The 17,956-nt window shown below is 41.7% G+C and overlaps 1 non-coding gene across 1 annotated transcript; it reads right to left on the bottom strand.

Moving 5' to 3' along the window:
* Positions 1-2,662: 2,662 nt before the first annotated feature.
* On the bottom strand, positions 2,663-2,856 carry LOC128111389 (U2 spliceosomal RNA). The gene has a single exon (XR_008218630.1). It is a non-coding gene; the product is annotated as a U2 spliceosomal RNA (small nuclear RNA).
* Between the last annotated feature and the right edge of the window lie 15,100 nt (positions 2,857-17,956).

The raw sequence follows: 17,956 nt of genomic DNA, 5'->3' as shown, positions 1-17,956 counted from the left end.
AATTCCTGAACATCCCTCATGGCGTTCTAGCTTCTGAATGCTGTCCTAACAGAGGCAGGTACATAGAATGGTCCTGGACTGGCTACTAACAACTGAAGGAGGAACAGAACAGTTCTAGACAGGGCAGGGAGAAGAGAAGTAGAAGAGAGATGACAAGGAGAGAGAGAGGCGGGAGGAAGCTGCTAGAAGGTTATAAAGAGTCTACAGTCATACCACCCTGAATACACCAGGCCGCATCTAATCCTGGAAACCAATCAGGTTAGTAGTTGGATGGGAGAAGGCTGTAAGGAGCCAGAGAAGAAAAACTGAAATTTCTGGTTACCAGGAAATTTCCAGAGAGCTTCAAACTTCCAAAGTCAAGGTTCTTAGTGCCCAGGTGAGCCTTAACTGTGGCTACTGCCAAGGGCAAAGAATATTGATATTCAAGGCTTCTACAGGGGACTGTGATACTTGTCAAGCTAAGGTTCCTGATACCTTAGGCCTGCACAGGGGACTATAACACTTGTAAGGCTAAGGGTCTTGATATCCAAAGGCTACATGGGGAACTGTGGCACTTATAGGATCAATGATCGTGAGACTGGCACAAAATCTGTGACATTAAAGCTGCTTCCACCTGCTGCTCAGTGGCAGCTCACTGTCAGACACTGAGAACAATGGAAGTTGCTGAAGAGCAACATTTGAAGAATCTCTAGTCTCTCCAAGATTTCTACCCAGGTGAAGCAGAAAGACCCTCAGTCAATTGACTTAGTTACAGCTATGATTGCCAGCCCAGAGAAAAGCATAGATTAAGCATGTAAATCTGAGGCCTCTTTTTCCTGCTTGGGAGGACACAGAAAACATGATTAGATCTAGCTGTCCTTTTGGGGAAGAAAAGGAGAGAGAGCAGACATTTATTAAAAAAAAAAAGAAAGCAGTCTCCAAAGAGAATTAGATTCATTTACACGAGAGGAGTGAACTCAATTCTTATTACCCTCAGCAGGTGGGTGCTAATGAGGAAAATTAAATTGTTACAGACAAAATAAAGAAGCTAATTTTTTTCCCTGCACATTTGTGTGGGGTGAGAAAAGCTTTGGAAACCTCTGCTGCATGCATGCATGTGTGTGTGTGTGTGTGTGTGTGTGTGTGAGAGAGAGAGAGAGAGAGAGAGAGAGAGAGGGGCAGAGGGGGAGAGCGAGAGAGAGAATAGGAAAGATAGGTAAGGAAAAGTTTTATCTGAAAATGTAGAGAAAGTATTGTCAGGAAAGGGAAACCATGGAGCATACGTTTGGGTGGTTCTGGCAAACAGTGGCCAGTGATCTCAATCCTAATCTGCTTCCATATTTTTGGGCGTGCCATAAAATATGAGTGAGTGACAAAGATTTCCAAAGAGATTGTTGAAGAGCTCAGAAGCAAGAGACATAAGCACATGCACATCCAGACTGTCTGTAGTGCATAAATATGAAGAGAAGGAGTCAGGGGTAGGCTAATAAAGGTAAAGAGGGGGCTAAGCTGGAAGTGTGGCACAGAGTTACATTGTGTTCCAGAGGACATAGGGACCTACATGTGCATGTTGTTCTCATTACACTTCTGTTGACACCCCTCAATGACTTCTCTGGACAATAGCTTCATGTTTTAGATGTCAAAAAACAATCTCAGGTGTACTGTGGAAAAGGAAGTCCCAGGTCACATAAGTTTGGAAAATGTCCTGTGCTGTAGGTTGTGTGATGGTTTGTATGAGAATGGCTGCCATAGGTTCATATGTTTGAATGCTTGGTTCCCAGTTGGTAGAAGTAGTGTTTAGCCTTGTCACCTTGTTGGAGATCTGATACTGGCAGTGTCACTGTGAAGTTTCAAAAGCCCACACCATTCCTCCCCTCTCTCTCCCTCCCTCTGTTTTGTGGTTGTTGTTTCAAAATGCAAGCTCTCAGCTACTGCTCTAGCACCATGCCTATTTGCCTGCCGCCATACTCCCTTCCATGATGGTCATACACTCACCCTTTGACACTGTAAGCAAGCCCCACTTTGAATGTTTTGTAAGTTGTCTTAGTCATTGTGTTTCTTCACAGAAATAGGAAAGTAATTGAGACAGGTTAGATCTGGTCTGAGTCTGCTGCCAGGGCCTGCTGTGATTAAAGGCTTGATACTCAGGGTGGTGCTATTTGGGAGGTAGTGCGGCCTTTATGGGGTGAGGCCTAGTGAGAGGTCTTTGGATTTTGGGTGGCCTATTCCTCTACAATCTGCCGTTTGCCATGGGGCCCTTGCCAGAACTGAGCATTCCTATTCTCTCCAAACTATGAGCTCAAGCAAACTTTTTTTCCCTGTTTGTACTCCATGTCAGGAACTTTGCTGTTGTGATAAAAGGCTGAATGGTAAGTCTCACACCAAATGCTGTAGCACCCAATTAATAGAGACTCACGATATATGTTTGCATTTTAGAAACTCTAAAAAGTTCTGTTGTAAAAAATCTGGGTCATTGATTTCTTAACACAGCAAGTTTTCAACAGTGATCTATGGAGCACTTTTTAAAAAAAGAATAATTTAAACTAACCTAAAAGTAGTGTTTTGATTTTCCTATTTACAGTGCCCCAATACAATGTGGTTGTATGAGAACTATAAATTCTTCCTGACCTGGTCTTGTCTGTGAAATAAACTTTCTCAGCATTTTCTGATCGGTTGCATTCCTTTAGACTCACCAGATTCCTCCTTTTTTACATATCAGGGAAGAATTAGTTATTCTGTTTGTCTTCTCTGATGAACCCTTTATAGTATATATTTATGGTGGTTAGATTTCCACTGTTCTTTGAGTCCCTTAAGAGTAGAATAAACTGATAAGAACAGATACTACACTTGATCTTAGCCAAAAGGCCGAGAAGCGATCTCATCCAACTACTGAGGGATCTGGATGCAGAGATCCATGGCTAGGCCCCGGGTGGATCTCTGGGAGTCCAATTAGCGAGAATGAGGAGGGTTTATATGAGCGAGAATTGTTGAGACCAAAGTTGGATAAAGCACAGGGACAAATAGCCAAATGAATGGAAACACATGAACTATGAACCAATGGCTGAGGGGTCACCAACTGGATCAGGCTTTCTGAATGGATGAGACAGTTGATTGGCTTGATCTGTTTGGGAGGCATCCAGGCAGTGGGACCGGGTCCTGTGCTCATTGCATGAGTCGGCTGTTTGAAACCTGGGGCCTATGCAGGATCGCTTGGCTCGGCCTGGGAGGAAGGGACTGGACCTACCTGGACTGAGTCTACCAGGTTGATCTCAGTCTGTGGGGAAGGCTTTGCCCGGGAGGAGGTGGGAATGGGGGTTGGGCTGGGGGGAAGGTGAGGGGGGTGGGAGGGGGGAGAACAAGGGAATCCATGGCTGATATGTAGAATTGAATTGTATTGCAAAAACAAAACAAAACAAAACAAAACAAAAACTCATTTTAGAAAAAAATTGCAAATTTAAAAAAAAGAGTAGAATAAATACTTCACTAATTTCTGTTTTTCTGTCATCTAAGCAAAGTGTCTAGCACACAGCAACAACTTAGTTTATGTATGGGAGACCACTCCCACTTTTACCCGAGGGTACTCTTGAGGAGAGAGAAGTGATAAATATTTAGATAGAAGGATGGAGGGGAGAGGAACAGATAGAAACACAGGATAGCTAGGGAGGGCCTGGATCCTTATCCACCAGCCCCTTCCATCTCTTCTAAAGGGCTTTTTAAAGGAATGCCAAGGGGCAGGGCAAAAGACCCCCCTTTGCTAGATCAAAGCATACCCTTCCAAACACCTGGTAACTATGCCCGTGGTCCAGCAATCCTCTGATGCAGCTCTGCTGGGTAAAGCAAGCTCAGATCTCTAGGAAATCTTTGTGGACCTCCACACTTGTGTTGAATAACTAGATGTCTATAAATAATGATAGTAGAGGAGAGATAGATTTGAGTAGACAAGACCAGAAATAAGAAGATGCAAGGCAAGCCAATGTGGTTGTTAGAGAGAATCTGGGTTGTGATAAGGTAGTAAGAATGGGTACACAAAAAGGGCAGGGTTAAGATTTACTGACCATTTGTCTTGTGTCAGGCACTGGGCAAGCAGCTATCCATCTTGTCTTATCCTCACACATAACTTTATCGGGTAGGTCATGGCGTAAGTTACATCATCCTAGCTAAGGAGCCTCTGAGGGCTTGCTTGTGAGCTGCTCCTTCTTTAAAGCTTCATTTGCAGATGTGTCCCCCTTTGTCTAGAGTTGAGCTGATTGAGGAAGATCACAAGTTTCCCAGGCAGCCACCCACAGGCTGATGGTACGTGGTCTATAAGAACTGGGCCTCAGGTTCTGTCCTGATTACTTCCGAGGCAGTAATTCTGTCTGAGTCTTCCTCTTGGGCACCTTAAAGATGAAAGAAACAAGCAGGATGCAGTGAGTAGTGGAGTAGCAAAGAAGAGACACATCCACAGGAAAGGTAAAGGACAGAGAGTGATAAAGCAGGCACTTAGCAGGAGTCACTACATGGAGAGTAGGAGAAGGCAGTTGTGTAGGACATACTGAAGTGGACAGAAAACAGGAATCGGAGGAAGAAGGAGCCTGTCACTGTATCGACAGAGTCATTAGGACAAATTTAGTGAATGCTTGGTTTTGAGGGGTGAGTCTGAGTCGATGGACATCAGAGCACCATCACCATTGTCCTGGCTATCTGAATGGGGACTGAGGAGGTCCTCTTTTCTTTCTGCATCTCCTTTTCCATCTGCTTATCTTTATTACACCCTATAAAATGATTTGTAAGATTCTGAGCTAATCAGAACATCCCCTGCTCTCTTGAACCTGAGACAGCCAGCACTGTTCTGAGTTTTGCAGGGGAGATAACCTGGGCTCAGAGACACTAGGTTTTTTTTCTCAAGCTTATAAAACTAGTAAGCAGGGAGTGGAGTCAGAGCAGAAGCTAGATTTGCCCAACTCAGAGCTGATATTAAATCTCTCTCAATATAAAGCTTCCTCCATCTGGGATGAGAAGAGCAGATTCAAGGAACACTGTAGAATTAGCATACATGGTGCTTGGTGACCTAGTAACTGCTTCATTTGCATTTCATTAAACAAAAGGTCTTGGCGCTTTCTTTTTCCACTTCTCTCACATTTTTCATTTTATAAGCCTCCATTTGCACTGTAGGAAGGTGACACAGAATCACAGATCCGAGGGCTGGATGCTGTTGGCTTTATGTCTTTTTTGTTCTTTTTGAAACATTGCTGAGAACACTTGTCCTTTGCTGTCGTTCAACAGCAGAGATGTAAACACGGTTGCTTCCTAATATGTGGTACTTGGGAGAGGACAAGGTTTACAGCTATTGAGTAGTCTAGACGTTATGGAGTGTGGGACCCCTAGGAAAAGACCATACACTCAGCCCACTATAATGAAAAGATTTATCGATTAGCTGCTAGCAGGAGGAACAATCAATGAGCCAAATTTGATATTGCTGTAAAGGAAGGGGTACGGGGAAGGATTTCTAAAGTGGAAAACCGCAAGAAGACCTTCAGTATCTACTCAAGCAAGCAAAAACTGGTCTGATCGGCCAAGTTTAAGTAGTTAAGGTTACTCTAAACAATCTTTGGATGAGCAAGTTACAGAAGCCAAAAAGACAGTCCTATCATGACAAGTAGATGGTTACAGCTGTATATTTCTAGGTGTGTGTGTGTGGGGGGGTGGTCACTAAGTCAGGGTTACTGATAACTTACCTTTCAGGGACTGGAATCAGACACAACTGGCTAGTGGGTACTAAGATGGATGTCTAACATAAAATGTGGTTTCTTTAGCCATCACGTTCTCAACTGGCTCTGGATCATATGAATCAAATCATTGAGTCACATTTATGTAGGGCTAAAGGTTGATATCTTAATTTAACCATCTAATCAGATCCCAGCTCCCATCTTGAGTAACCCTTTTTGTAACTCTGTGATTTTTAACAGGTGTTTGTATTACTGAGGGAAACTGGAGGCCAGCATAAGCTCTCCTATGTGAGTAGGCATCATAAATAGCTATTTGTCCTTTTGCCAGAGAGAGGAGAAGTAGCCCCTTTTTGGTAGAGGGAAACTAGTTTCCTTTGGACCTAATGTTCCAGTCTTTTGTTAATGATAAGTGCTGTAGTCTCTTCTGTAACTGCTTCCCAGCTGAAAAAGGATGGTGCTGTCAAGCCTACCAAGGTTGGAATGCCTGTAAAAGCCTGGGAAAAGACAGGGTCCATCTGGTTTGCTGTCTAGGTTCTGGTGGACCACTGGGGTCTAGGGAAGTGCAGGTAGCTTTGGAGCTTTCAGGAATCCTCATCTGAAGCTGGGGCTCTAGCTGTTAGGAAATTTTGTCAGAAGCGTCTGGTTCATGTTGGCTTTTAGCAAGGCCAGGGCCTGTTAGTTTCAAAGGTTCACCTGAGGCCGGTGTGTTTGGAGAAGTTTACAGTCTTCAGTTTCTTGGAAATCTGATGGGACAAATATAAACTAGAAATAGAAGATAAAATTAAGGAACTTAGTGGAAAACTTTTTTTTTTTCAAAGCAAGTGTTCTTTTGTCCTGAATTGAAAAACCTCTATTAGTAACTTCCAGATCTGGGAAAAAAAGAGTGGCAATTCTCTGCTAGTGTCCAGTGTTATCATAATTCAGGAGGAGTTGTTTGTGCCTCCTCCTTTGGAGGAGACATTAGGGCTGCCACTAGGAGCTGACAGTTTTGTATACCATGGGAAGCTTTCTTTAATTAAACATTTTAAATGTCACCATTAGCAGAACTCTTAGGAGTCTGAGGGCCAATATTTAATTTATTAAGTATACTTGATTTTAAACAAACTTTGTTTTTAGTGATTTGCTTCAGGGTTAACCTTGAGAACATACACAGAAAGCTAATTAAAGCTTATCCTGAAAATTAATTACATTTATACTTACCATGATTAGCCCACAGAGAGATTGGAACCTTATTTTTTTCATTATTTTACTAACATTTTCATCCTTTTATTTTGCACCATTACAGAACACCACAGTTTCTTGTATGACTCAGTTTACCCAAATAGCTAAAGCTTAATCAATTCAGCAAAGACAAAGAGGCTATACATGTATCTTTTAGTCAGTTATTGTTATCTGAGTGGACCTTAGGAATTGATAAACCTTATTTATCAAATATATTTTATTTATTAAACATATATAGTATTTTTATGTAAAATTTCTAAGACAAAAATCATCATATAAAAAAATCTATCCTGATTCAAAATTGATTCAAAATACCTTGGAGACCCGTTGCTGCCTTCTTAGTCTAAAAGTGAGATAACAAGAGTTGATTTAAAGTTACATATAAGTATGTAGTAGCAAATTAAGCTTTTTAATATTAGCCTTTTTAAAAATTTTTTTTGTTTTATATGCATTGGTGTTTTACCTACATGTATATCTGTGTGAGGATGCCAGATCCCCTGGAACTGGAGCCATACACAGTTGTGAGCTGCCACATGGTTGCTGGGAATTGAACTCAGGTCTTCTGGAAGAGCAATGGGTGCTCTTACCCTCTGAGCCATCTCTCCAGCTCTTTGTTGTTGTTTTAAGTTTTAAGCTAACTTTTTTTGCTTTTAATTTTAGAGCCTCCCTACCCCCACAATGGTCCTACAGATGCTGAGAGAAAGAAATTTACATTTCAGCAAGAGTTTTGAATATTCATGACCTTGACTAGGGGAACATTTTTTATAAACAAGAACCAAGGAAGAGGGAAGAAGTCAAAGAGCTAGACATCTGTGATTACATTTAGCTATCTTAATTTTATATGAATACCTTTTGATTAAAATATTTAAAAACATGAGACATAACAGCAACAAATAAATTTACCATTTGTTGTAAAAAAATTTTTCTTACAGTGCTAGATGATATCTGGAGCCTTTAGCCAGTAAATACAGCAGCTTTCCCATTGTTGTATATCTGAGCCCCGTCTTTATTTTTAGTTTTTAGCCTGTATTCTCTAGTTTATCCAGAAAATGTTGAGACCTCATGTAAATAGGGCCTAATCACATACAACCAGCTGGGAGGATTGGCTGATTGCTTAGGTGAAGGTCCAGTGACCTTGCCCATCTCCTCTTTTGAAGGAATATTAACTTTTAACAAGTCCAACTCTGATAATTTTAAGCAGGAATACCTCCAGTTATTACTGAGAGATTTTATTTAGACAGAGAGTTTATTTTATAACCAGTTTGTGTCTGTAGATGTGGACAGACAACTTGAAAAGCTTAATATATCTATATCTATATCTATATCTATCTATATCTATATATCTATACATAAAGTCATTAAGTTGCAGAATAATTTAAGTATCTTTAACCTAGAGGCCCTTAAGCAGAAAATTGTATACAGCAGATGTCTACAGGAACTCAGAAAATGCTGGCATCAGATTGTTTTTGTTTTCTTTACAAATTTTTAACCATATTTAACAAGCTTACAAATTTTAAGGTACAGAAAGTTTATATTTTAGCAGTTTTAAAGCACATAGTGCCATTTTTTTTCTATCTTGTCCTAGAATCAGAAGGCCTTTTGACCTAGGACAAAGTTTTGGGAGAAATTTTTTTAATGAAAATGCTTGGGTCAGGAGAAGGGGACCATTCCCCAATTCCAGAGGCAACTTTTTAATGGCAATATCATCCACACCCCAAAGACATCCGAATTCCTGCAAAACTGAATTCAGCAATCAAAGGGAGATACCGGAGCGAGCGAAGTATGAAAGGGCATAGAGATAAGAAATTCTGGGTGCAGCTCAGCTACAGTAGTGCAGCAAGCTGTAGGGAGCAGAAGGGGGTGGGGGGTGGGAGGGTTGCACACTGGGAGTGCCCACATTGCCCCTGCCTAGCAGCTCAGGGAGTAGTGGCAATCAGAGATAGGAGCTGAGATCCCAGAGATACAAGTAGGAAAAAAAAAGTGACATCCTTCAGAAGCAGAATGAGGGGAAAGGATTGCATATAGGAGGTACCTGGTGTACTTGTGGGACCTTAACAGCATGCTTCTGTGAGCTGATGAGAGGGAGAGAGACAGAGCAAGCTCCAGTGAAGAGTTAGCTTGGAGGCAGCCAGGAGCATCCTGAAAATGTAGCTTGCAGCTCAGGTGCAATTTGGTTGTGCTGAGTCTGACTCCCATTTCTGCAACTAAGCTTGAAACCACAAATTCAGTAGACAACAGAGAACAATGGAAAAAGACAGTACAACAACACTATCAGAGAAGACCAGATGAACTCAGATATGTGGTAGCCATTTTCATTCATACACCAAAACCAGAAGGAGAATAGGGCATCATCCACTCTGCCCTAGAGACTGGTTCTATGATTCTGTCTGATCTCACCTTTTGCCTCTATAAATGTCTGGACTGAAACAGAACAGAACAAACAATGATGGTCCAAGTATCAGAAGCATGTTGTCCTACAAGTCTTACTTTCATTTTGCTTTTAATTTGCAGATTTGGGGTAGTTGCAGCCCAGGTTCCCTGGGACCTATCAAGTCCAATTTGGACTTGCTCCCTCTGGGGCTATCCCTGATCCCTGAGTCCAGGGTTTCCTAGGAATCTCATTGGGGCCTCCAAATGCCATGGAGTTTGTTACCCTCACAAAAGACCATAGACTCAATCAAACCATAATTAAAAGATTTATTAATTAGCAGCTATCAGGATGAATAATCCCTGAGACAAATTTGATATTGCTGAGAAGGAGGAGCATGGGGAAGGGATTATAAGTGGAAAATCACAAGAAGACCTTCAATATCCATTCAAGCAAGCAAAAACTGGTTTGATCTGCCAAGTTTAAGTGGTTAAGGTATCTGTACAAGCAAGTCACAGAAACCAAAAAAGAAAATTAGTCATATCATGACAACTAGATGATCATGGTTGTCCACTTCTGGGTGGGGGTCACTGAGTCAGGGTTACTGAGAACTTATCTTCCAGGGACTGGAGTCAGAGACAAACGGCTAATGGGTACCAAGAGGGATGCCTAGCATCAAATGGAGTTTCATTAAGCATCACATAGACAAGAGGAGGCAGCAACAGTACACCCCTACGAAATTCACAACACTTCTTGCTCTTCATAGCTGTCCTGGATGAATCTTGGCCTAGTGCTTCTGCCTTCAAGAGGACCCCACCCCCTCCTGTGTCTGAAAGGACTTCCAAGAAAATTTTATTTACCAATTATTTACAAATTTAAAGACAAATGAATTAGATACAAAGTAGTCTAAAGTTTATCCTTTGTAAGTATATTAAAAATAAGTTTTTTTAGCTAAAGTGTTTTTGATATATAGTGGAAATATGAATGTATTCCATGCTTTCTCTTCTGGGTACATGGTAAGTCTCATGAAGTCAGAAACCATGTTTTTTTGTTTGTTTGTTTGTTACTGTACTTCTAGCCCAAGTTCAGAGTCTACCATGTAATGGCTTCATGTATTGTACTGAATTGTATCCACGTTGAGGCCTCAATCCACAATGTGTCTGAGGGCACTAAAGCAGCTAACTGAGGCTAAAGTGGGGCCAGAGTGTGGGTACTTAGTCTAATAGAGCTAGTGTCCCTACCTGAAGAGGGAGAAATACATCAAAATTGAGGTGAAGCCATGTGAGGCTGTGACTGCCACTTGTAAATCAGGCAGAGAGGCCTCATCAGAAACCAGTCCTGATGGCACCCTGATTTTCAACCTCTAGTCTCCCAAAAATGGAGAGAAAATTTTTGTGGCTTAAGCTACTTGGTCTCTGATATTTTCCAATGCAGACCTTAATAGACGAATACGCTATTCATAAATACTTTGGAATTAAGGAAAGTATGATAAAGGCAGGTAGGAGAAGGGATCCAGCTTGGACAAATTGCTGCAGATCCCTGTTTGCGTCTCTAGTTCCTATGGGACAAAATACAGATGAAGACTCCCTTTTGTGCTGGTTAATCTCAAATGTCAATTTGGAGGAATAGAATCAACCAAGAGGAGTCTGTGGGCATGCCTTTGAGGGATTACACTGATTAGGTTAATTGAGGTTGGAAGACCTTCCCACAACGAGTGGCACCATTCCCTAGATGGGCTGCTGGACTGTGCCAACAGGAGAGTCATCTGAGCACCAATATTCATTTTCCTATGGTTCCTGACCGTGCATGGAACGTGATGAGCTGCTTCAAACTCCTGTAGTCAGGATTTTCCCACTATGATAGATTTTTTTTTTTTAATCCTCAAAGTTTGAGCCAAAATCAACCTTTTAACCTTGAATTAAACCTTAAGTTTTAATCTTTAGTTGGTATTTTATCATAGCAACAAGAAAAGTCACAAGAGACTTTCTCTGGGTTCTAGACAGGTCTAAATATGGGTGTATAGGGAGTACATATTCAAACTGCAAAGCTGTTCTAGTCTTAGTTGCTCTTGTTTAAGAAAGTACCCCCCACCCCCATCCTGTCACCAAAGCGCTTATTCAATGTCTTCTTTTTTTGTGAGTCAGTGGTGGCGACTGCTGGACTGTGAGGTCTGGAAACATCACTTCTTATTTTTACTGCAGAAATCCGTTTTAGTTGCTAAAAGAAAAATAATTTAGACAATAACAAAAAAGATACATTTTTCTTTTTCTTTAACTCCTGTTTCTTTTGAAAACATATAAATTCCTACACACAAAAATAACAAGGTGTATGATCCCTTTATGTGTATATTTTAGTCATCTCATGCTAAAATGTTAGGGACCTTTGAGGCTTTTTGTGGTAAATTTGATTTAGAGCAAGAGGCAGTCTGGGCTGTTTTCTATAATATGACACCTATGTCCCCCATCTGCTTCCGAGTGCTTCTACAAAACTAAAAGGAAGATTAAAAACATTGTCAACAGCAGCACAGTGCTATCGATGAACTTTTAGTGAAAGCATGTGGCAAGTGTCGGTAATGCTGGGTGATTAAGTGCCAGGGAGCTGAATGTAAGTACTGTGCTGTAGTATATATTACTTACAGTTAACAGTATCATAACGTGGTGATGGTCTCCGTACAGGCACAAGAAGTGGGAAAGCTGTTCATGCTCCAAAGCATGGTCACAAGCGCTAAGGAAATCAGGCAGAGATGGTTGGTGCTGTCTGCTTCTAACATAAGAAAACAAACAGTCCCGTTGAAGAAAACATGGAGTTATCCACATTGCCCTTGCCCCAATTCCAAGCAGCCCAACATACACAATTACTCATCCTTGTAGGAGGGTGAGAGAATTAAGTCCAGGCCACAGAGTGAAACCAATACCAGGCTTACTGTGGTGAAACCTAGTGTTGGGAAAAGTCTCAGATCACCAGGCAAAACTCTCAGGTGGTGCTGCTGCTGCTGGGGAACACGGCCCCTGGAAAACATGGCAGTACTAACATGGCGGTACTAACCCAGTGTTTGTTCCAGTGAGAGCCGTAGTCCACAGAAGCTGAAGTCTCTGCTCTCATTCCAAAATTCATAGATGGAGCCTCTAGGTTGACCCTCACACACCAATCGTGGAGATTCCTGGGTAAGTAGAACAGACTCATGATTTTGTCTCATCAGTCCCAGACTTGGGAAGAGGCAGGGGCACACTAAACTTCCTGAGACTGTGAGCTAATCTGGTTGTGAGACCCAGATGCAACCCAGTTTAGTTATGGTAAGCCTACAATGGCTAAGGGAGCTCACTTTACCATGCACACTCCTCCCCTGAGTAACATGTCATGGTGTCTGACTCTACTTGCTGGGTGTAGGATGGGGAATAGGGCAGTAAGCACAAGACTGCTGTGGAATCGAACTTGTCTTATGTCTGTGATGAAACACCTGACTAAACAACTCAAAGAGGGGCGGGTTGACTTTGGTTCGGAGTTCCAGGGCACAGCCCATCATCGTAGGGAAGCCATGGTGGCAGAGACTGGAGGTGGTAGCCATACTTCATCTCCAGCCAGGAAGTAGAGGGAGATGAACGTTTGTGTTCAGCTCACGTTCTCCTTTTAGTTTAGTCTGGGACTTCAGTCTGTGGACTGATGCCACCAATAGTGAACCGATTTTACAGCCTCGGTTAACCTCATCCAGATATTATCTCTGACAGGTATGCCCAGAGGCTTGTCAGATATGCAGTTCTGTATCCAGGTAGGTTGAAAATTGGTATTAACCCTCATACTAATAGAATTTGTCTGTTTAGTGGAGTGGGTAGCTGTTCCAGCTTTGACCTCGAAACACTGCCCCTAGGGTGGCAGCCTATGACCTGCCCCTGGGGTGTGGCCAAGAGGGACCCCTTAAGAAGACCTGAGATGAGTATGTGCTCTAAGTGTTCGCTCTCTTAGCTCCTCGTGGTCCTGGAGGCTGGATTTGCAGACCAAGTCAGAGTTCCCCAGAGAATTACACTGGACTGTACCTCATCTCTCCCAGATCCTGTAATCAACCCCTTATTGGTTGTAAGTTACCCCTGAAATAAACCTCTTTTAATTACCAGATAAACTATGTGAATTTGCTTGCTAATTATAGCAATAATTTATTTATTAATCTGTTTATTTATTCACTTATCTATCTATCTATCTATCTATCTATCTATCTATCTATCTATCTATCTATCTATCCATCATCTATCTATTTATTTATTTATGTTTTTGAGACAAGATCTCATGAGCCATATAGCCCAGTCTGGCCTTGAACTTTTGATATTCAAACTCAGCCTGTGGAGTGTTAGAATGATAGTCATAAGTCACTGCATCTGGCTAGAACTTAACTTTTTTTTTCTTTTTTGGTTTTTTGAGACAGGGTTTCTCTGTATAGCTTTGGCGCCTTTCCTGGAACTCACTCTGTAGCCCAGGCTGGCTACAAACTCACAAAAGATCTGCCTGCCTTTGCCTCCTGAGTGCTGTGATTAAAGGCATGCGCCACCACCCAGCTTAGAACTTAACTTTTGATGATAGGCATTCTAACAGGGGGAAGATCTTGCCTTTGATTGCACTACTCTGATGATCAGTGAGACTTTTCATAGACTTGTTGGTCCTCTGTGTGTCTTCTTTTGAGAAGTGTCTAGTTCTCCTGTCCATTTTATTTTATTTTTTATTTATTCTTCTACCATATATTATATTCTGATCACAGGTTCCCATGTTTCCTCTCCTCCCAGTCCTCCCCCCCCATCCACTCCTCCTCCTTTTCCCTTCAGAAAAGGGCAGGCCTTCCAGTGATATCAACAAAACATGGCATATCAAGGTGCAATAAGACTAGGCATCTCTCCTCATACCAAAGCTGGACAAGGCAACCAGTGGAAGGGAGAGGGTTCCAGAAGCAGGTAAAAGAGAAGCACACACCACCCACTCCCACTGCTGGGAGTCTCACAAGATCAAGCTACACAACCATAACATATATGTAGAAGGTCTAAGTTAGATTTATGCAGGCTTCCTGGTGGTCGGTTCAGTCTCTGTGAGCCCCTGAGAGCCCAGGTTAGTTGATTCTGTGGGTTTTCTTGTGGTGTCTTTGACCTGTCTGGTTCCTACAATCCCTTTTCCCCCTCTTCTGCAGGATTTCCTGAATTCTGCCTGATGTTTAGCTGTGGGTCTCTGCATCTGTTTCCATCAGTTGCTGATTGAAGCCTCTCTGATAATGATTATGATAGTCAGCCCATTTTATAATGACGTATTCTGGATTTTGATTCCTTGCTGGAGGAGTAGTTTGCAATGACTTTCTCCCATTTTTTTTAGGCTGTCTCTTAATTCTGTTGACACTTCCTTTGCTGTCCAGAAGCTCCTTTGATAAAATCCCACTTGTCTTTTTATATTTATTGACTGTGCCTTTGGGGTTCTATCAGAAATGTAATTGCCCACACTAATGTCTTAATGTTTTCTTGTAGTGATTTCAGAGTTTCAGGTTTTACATCCACTTTGCTTTGGTTTTTGTGTACTGTGAGACACATGGCAAGTGGGTTTATTTTGTGCTCAATTTGCTGGCACCATTTAACAAAAAGTTAGTGTTTTCTTCACTGTCTTTAGCACCTTTGTGAAAATCAGTTGGCTGCATAAGTATGGAGCTTAATAAACTAAGAGTAAGAAGAAGGCATGGTATGGCATAAAACTCAGTGATAAAAACAATTATACAAAGAAATTCAGAATGCTCTGTTATTGTAAGTGAGAGGATGCCAGGGTTGCAGCCATCTTAGAGAGGGGTCAGACAGGGGGCAGCAGGCCCTTGGACAAATTGTTCTAAAAAACCCACTAGAGAATATGCTGCCCCTTCGCCCCTAGACCCAGACAATTAGAAGCTGCACATCAGACATTTCCTGCCATAACCTAAAGGATATGATATAATGTTACTGGCATAGTAAACAAAGCACCTGTGGCATGTTTTCTGCTGTTATAGATTGTATACCATAGCTGCCAGAGGGAATGACTTTCCTGCAGATAAAAATGGGGTGTCTACTATCAGAAGAAATGGGTCTGCTGGCAAAATAGATACAATAACATAGACTGCTAGAGGATATGGCAATTTTCTTGCAGCTGCAGTTCCCCAATCCGTTCCAACCAAGCATCTCTAACCTGAAGTAAGCACCAATCCTGAGCCTATAACCATATAGAGTTGGAAATCCCCCAGATCCCCTACCCTAACCATTATATAAACCCCACTTGATTGCTACTCAGGGTCTCTCTTGCTCTGCTGCTGCATCAGACGGATGGAGAGGCCCGACTTAACTTAGAACAGTGAAAAGACTCTTTGCTTTTGCATTGGATTTGGTCTCTTGGTGATCTTTGGGAGACTCTGGGTACAGCATTAAGCATGGTGATAAGCCATTAATATTTCACCATGAGGACAAAAACATAAAAAAGTTACTGCATTCATCTGCTATGAAATAGGCAGTGGGACTGGGGAGCTGGCTCAGTGGGCACATCACTTTCCTACAAGCATGAGGAGTGGAGTTTGGATGCCGAGAGCCCATGTAAAAGCTGGATGATTGTAGCCAGCACAACTGTAATCCTAATATCTGGGAAGTGGAGACAGGGAATACTCTGAGTTGGCTAGCCAGACTAGCTCCATGTTCAGCAAGAGAACCTGACTTAATATGTAAGATGAATTGCTAAATGGTCTTATCAATGAAATAACTGGAGCCAGGTATTGATATGAACTCTGAAAGGTCAGAGAAGCAGAATAAACTACAGTTAACCTCACCTCGCCAGTTCCTCAGCTGATCTCCTTTCCTCATCCGAATGGATCTCAGCTGAACTGCTACTCAAAAGCCTAAAAGCTTAACAGACTCTAGTTCCTGGTTTCCATGCCTTATATACCTTTCTGTTTCCTGCCATCACTTCCTAGGATTAAAGGCATGTGTCACCATGCCTGGTTGTTTACAGTGTGTCTTTGAACTCACAGAGATCTGGATGGATCTCTGCCTCCAGAATGCTAAGATTAAAGGCATGAGTGCCACCATTTTCTGGCCTCTATGTCTATCTAGCATCTGTTCTGTTCTCTGACCCCAGATAAGTTTATTAAGATGCACAATATATTGGGGGAACAATATCACCACATTAATATAAGCTGGAAACTGATTGGGGAAGACAACAGGTCCTCACATGCATGTGCACTCACATACAGGTGCTTACGTTCATACAAACAGGGACACACATGCATGCTATACATATCTTTATGTGCAAAAACATCAAGTATAGAAAGATATAAAAGGAGATTCCCCCAAATTCAAAATATGGTGAGCAATGGAATATGAATGTTGTTTTCTTATCACACATTTTTTTTGCTTGTTCTATTGTCTTCATGATCAAGCTAAGTTGCTATCATTTCAAAATAGCTTGTTTTAATCTAAAGGTAAATTTTTGGAATCCTCTTGGTAACCCTAATGAAAAAAACTTATAATATACAAACAAAAATATTAAGCAAGGAAGCAAAACATACCATACTGATCACCTACAAGAAGACTATAAGAGAGAGAAAGGAATCACAATCAATCACAACTCAGAAAGAAGGCACACACTTCATCAAAAACTAGCTTGAATGTGAGTGGATTCTATTCAAAGACATTGAATTGATGGATTTGATAAAAGAACAACAATACAAGTCAAGTCCCAGCACTGCAGAGACCGCTCCATGGTTAAGGGTGCTGAAGAGCATGTATTGCTTTTGTAGAGGACCTGGGTTCAATCAGAGCACCACATGGTGGCTGATAACCATAACCATCTGTAATTCTTTTTTTTTTTTTTTTAGATTCCGGAGTTGTTTGGTTCCCTATCTGGGTATTTGCTGCAACACTCAATTATATTATAACAACTTTTATTAATGGCAGAAAAATCTCAGAATTTTAGTCAAGGAGATGACGATGACTTAAGTTCAGATTCAAAATAATTAAGTTTGCATCAATTGTATCATTAAGAAAGCTTGATTGAGCCAATGTGCTTTACAATTTTTTTTTTAACCATAACAACTTACTGCCTGGGAATTCTGTGTCTTTCCAACATCTTGTTCTTGTGGCCTTCTATCTCTTGGGCTTATCTCTTACCTCACTGAGTTTGAGTACTCAGACTAAAATTTTTACTTTTTGGCATGAAAAGCAATGTCTGAAACTGGTCTGTCATGGTTAATCTTGATTATCAACTTGATGCAACCTGGAATCAACTAAGAGACATGCCTCTAGATGAGTCTATAGGGGCATTTCTAATAAGAATTACTTGTGGAGAAGACCCACTCCCAGGGAGGGTGGCACATTCTGGTCCATGTATAAAGAGGTCTGAGAAAGAAAAGCCATTTCGCTTCCCTGCCTGCCTTCACTTCTTGTTGGTCAGTGCATCCATCTTTGTGGCTGCTGCTGCTGCTGCTGCTGCTGCTGCTGCTGCTGCTGCTGCTGCTGCTGCTGCAATCCTTTGCTGACCAAAGTCTCCAGGGGAGACTGAACGCCAGTAATCTGCCCCTGTCTCAGCTTCTCCTGTGTGTGTGTGTGACTGTTCCTAGACTCTGCATCTCCTATTATGTAAACTATTCTAGTAAATCTACTTCCCTGAGTGTACTATGCGTATTCCCTTGTTTTGTTTCTCTAGAGAA

Source organism: Peromyscus californicus, unplaced genomic scaffold, assembly GCF_007827085.1.
Source record: "Peromyscus californicus insignis strain IS unplaced genomic scaffold, ASM782708v3 Scaffold_15__1_contigs__length_86483966, whole genome shotgun sequence".
NCBI lineage: Eukaryota > Metazoa > Chordata > Mammalia > Rodentia > Cricetidae > Peromyscus > Peromyscus californicus.
The sequence above is the reverse complement of the archived record's forward strand: the minus strand, read 5'-3'. Positions and strand labels throughout refer to the sequence as shown.